Below are 4235 nucleotides of genomic sequence, written 5' to 3' on the forward strand. Positions count from 1 at the left end.
AATGGATGAAGCATTGTGTTGACCCTCTTATCTAGAATGGATGAAGCATTGTGTTGACCCTCTTATCTAGAATGGATGAAGCATTGTGTTGACCCTCTTATCTAGAATGGCGATAAGTTTGGTCATGGTGGTCAAGCATTCAGTTTGCATCACAACAACATTGCATCATATCCGTCAAGGTTTCTGACCACACAAACACTTTGGCTACAGGTCAAGATCACCCAGACTCCATACACTGGTTACCGTGACCCTCTCTGTGACTCCTCTCTCTGTGACTCCTCTCTCTGTGACTCCTCTCTCTGTGACTCCTCTCTCTGTGACTCCTCTCTCTGTGACCCTCTCTCTGTGACTCCTCTCTCTGTGACTCCTCTCTCTGTGACTCCTCTCTCTGTGACTCCTCTCTGTGACTCCTCTCTGTGACTCCTCTCTGTGACTCCTCTCTCTGTGACTCCTCTCTCTGTGACTCCTCTCTCTGTGACTCCTCTCTCTGTGACTCCTCTCTCTGTGACTCCTCTCTCTGTGACTCCTCTCTCTGTGACTCCTCTCTCTGTGACTCCTCTCTCTGTGACTCCTCTCTCTGTGACTCCTCTCTGTGACTCCTCTCTGTGACTCCTCTCTCTGTGACTCCTCTCTCTGTGACCCCCTCTCTCTGTGACCCCTCTCTCTGTGACTCCTCTCTCTGTGACTCCTCTCTCTGTGACTCCTCTCTCTGTGACTCCCCTCTCTGTGACTCCCCTCTCTGTGACTCCCCTCTCTGTGACTCCCCTCTCTGTGACTCCCCTCTCTGTGACTCCCCTCTCTGTCACTCCCCTCTCTGTGACTCCCCTCTCTGTGACTCCTCTCTCTGTGACTCCTCTCTCTGTGACCCCCTCTCTGTGACCCCTGTAGAGGTTGTGCTACCTGAAAGACCCAAGCTGAAGTTTCTGAACAAGGTGCCCAACTTTAAGAAGGCGAGGAAGGAGATGAAGAAGCTAAGAGACATCCAGGGACCAGCCCAGACAGCCAACACCTTCACCAAGGGACAGTACGGCATCGTGGTGAGTGTGTGTGTGTGTTGAATACACAGAGAACTCCGTCTACATGCCTACGAGGGTTATGTGTTATAATAATCTCCCATCAGGGTCTGTGGATGTCGTTATATTGATCAAAACTTCCCCCTAAAGGTCAATGTTCCAGAACTGTTCTGTGATAAAAGTTCATTTATTTCTTCACTGTTTCAAACTTCCTCCAATCATCCTCCTCTCCTCAGGCGCTGGGTGGGGCTACCTTCTTCTTATCCAATCATCCTCCTCTCCTCAGGCACTGGGTGGGCTACCTTCTTCTTATCCAATCATCCACCTCTCCTCAGGCGCTGGGTAGGGCTACCTTCTTCTTATCCAATCATCCTCCTCTCCTCAGGCGCTGGGTGGGGCTACCTTCCTTATCCAATCATCCTCCTCTCCTCAGGCGCTGGGTGGGGCTACCTTCTTCTTATCCAATCATCCGCCTCTCCTCAGGCGCGGGGTGGGGCTACCTTCTTCTAATCCAATCATCCTCCTCTCCTCAGGCGCTGGGTAGGGCTACCTTCTTCTTATCCAATCATCCTCCTCTCCTCAGGCGCTGGGCGGGGCTACCTTCTTCTAATCCAATCATCCACCTCTCCTCAGGCACTGGGCGGGGCTACCTTCTTCTTATCCAATCATCCTCCTCTCCTCAGGCGCGGGACGGGGCTACCTTCTTCTTATCCAATCATCCTCCTCTCCTCAGGCGCTGGGCGGGGCTACCTCCACTTCTTATCCAATCATCCTCCTCTCCTCAGGCGCTGGGTAGGGCTACCTTCTTCTTATCCAATCATCCTCCTCTCCTCAGGCGCTGGGCGGGGCTACCTTCTTCTAATCCAATCATCCACCTCTCCTCAGGCACTGGGCGGGGCTACCTTCTTCTTATCCAATCATCCTCCTCTCCTCAGGCGCGGGACGGGGCTACCTTCTTCTTATCCAATCATCCTCCTTCTCAGGCTACGGGCTACCTCCACTTCTTATCCAATCATCTTCCTTCTCTCAGGCGCGGGGTGGGGCTACTCACTTATTCAATCATCCGCTCTCAGGCGCTGGGCGGGGCTACTCACTTCTAATCCATCATCTCTCCCTTCTCAGGCGCTGGGCGGGGGCTACCTCCACTCTAATCCAATCATCCTCCTCTCCTCAGGCGCTGGGCGGGGCTACCTACCACTTTCTAATCCAATCATCCTCCTCTCAGGCGCTGGGCGGGGGCTACCTCCACCTTTGGTCACATGGAGATGATGCGTCTGACCATCAACAGGAGGATGGACCCGCACCACCTTCCCGCTGATATTAACGCCCTACAAGCCTTCTATCACCAGGAAGGGCCTGGGCCAGAGGATGGGTGGGGGGGAACATCGACCACTACGTCACACCGGTGAAGTACGGACGGATGATTGTGGAGGTCGGGGGACGGCTGGAGCTGGGCGAGGTGGAGCCTATCCTCAAGGAAGTGGCCAAGAAACTGCCCTTCCCTGCCAAGGTCAGCTCCCCGCTGGGGGTACTTAAAGGTGTAATAAAAGGGCCACATCTAGGGGTGGTGCTGGCCAATCACAGTAGCATCTGCTCCTCTAAAGGAGATCTAGGGGTGGTGCTGGCCAATCACAGTAGCATCTGCTCCTCTAAAGGAGATCTAGGGGTGGTGCTGGCCAATCACAGTAGCGTCTGCTCCTCTAAAGGGCCACATCTAGGGGTGGTGCTGGCCAATCACAGTAGCGTCTGCTCCTCTAAAGGGCCACATCTAGGGGTGGTGCTGGCCAATCACAGTAGCATCTGCTCCTCTAAATGCAAGGATATGTTGGGGGAAAAACTAGTTCCCTATTAGGCTTGGGACATTGAATTATACTGTGGTAGAATCAGAGACATCATTACATTCTACTGTGGTAGCATCAGAGACCTCATTACATTCTACTGTGGTAGCATCAGAGACATCATTACATTCTACTGTGGTAGAATCAGAGACCTCATTGCATTCTACTGTGGTAGCATCCGAGACATCATTACATTCTGCTGTGGTAGCATCAGAGACATCATTACATTCTACCGTGGTAGCATCAGAGACCTCATTACATTCTGCTGTGGTAGCATCAGAGACCTCATTACATTCTACCGTGGTAGCATCAGACCTCATTACATTCTACTGTGGTAGCATCAGAGACATCATTACATTCTACCGTGCCACCTTTATAGGGAGGACTATGAATCTGATTCTAAAGACGTCTATAATTTCCTCTGATTCTAATCCTATACCTGACCTCTAACCTCTGACCCCCCTCCACCAGGTAGTAAGCAGAGAGAACCTGGCGGCGATGGAGCAGGAACACTGTACCTGACCTAGTGTAACCTCTGACCCCTCTCTCCACCAGGTAGTGTCCAGAGAGAGCCTGGCTGCCATGCAGCAGGAGCAGCAGGACATGGAGCAGAACAACCAGAACCCCTGGACCTTCCAGAGGATCGCCAGGGGCAACATGCTGGGGGTCAGGAGGGTCCTCAGCCCCTTTGACCTCCACAACCACGGGAAGCACAGCGGAAAGTTCCACAACCCGGGCAGGGTGTGAGGGAGTCGCCGTGGTGCCCTCAAATACATTTTAACAGCTGACTGCAGTTTGGAACATGGATTGCATCCAAAATGGCTGCCTGTTCCCTATTCGCTGCACTACTTTTGACCAGGTGCCATGTCAGACACAGCCCATGGAGCCAAAATGGCTGCCTATTCCCTATTCGCTGCACTACTTTTGACCAGGTGCCATGTCAGACACAGCCCATGGAGCCAAAATGGCTGGCAGTCACGTGGAGAATTCTCTCCTTCTGTGTGACTCCCTTATTGGAATGTAGCCTGTTACTTGTCTGTACCAGATCAGTGATTGGTGTTCAATCAGGAAATAAAGATGCTTGTCTTCTAATCTGTTTAATCTGGAGCCATGTGAAGAATGAAAGTTGGTGCCAATGGATTTGTGTTTTGATGACCAACGTTGTTTAAAAATCACTGTGCCGATCATGTGATCCACCTGGCCATGTGATCCACCTGGTCATGTGATCCACCTGGTCATGTGATCCACCTGGTCATGTGATCCACCTGGTCATGTGATCCACCTGGTCATGTGATCCACCTGGTCATGTGATCCACCTGGTCATGTGATCCACCTGGTCATGTGATCCACCTGGTCATGTGATCCACCTGGTCATGTGATCCAC

General features: G+C 52.1%; 1 pseudogene; it reads left to right on the forward strand.

Moving 5' to 3' along the window:
- The first annotated feature begins 762 nt into the window (after positions 1 to 762).
- LOC124030727 lies at positions 763 to 3943 on the forward strand (annotated as a pseudogene).
- Positions 3944 to 4235: the final 292 nt, after the last annotated feature.

The sequence above is a fragment of the Oncorhynchus gorbuscha genome, unplaced genomic scaffold, assembly GCF_021184085.1.
Source record: "Oncorhynchus gorbuscha isolate QuinsamMale2020 ecotype Even-year unplaced genomic scaffold, OgorEven_v1.0 Un_scaffold_14547, whole genome shotgun sequence".
Lineage (NCBI taxonomy): Eukaryota > Metazoa > Chordata > Actinopteri > Salmoniformes > Salmonidae > Oncorhynchus > Oncorhynchus gorbuscha.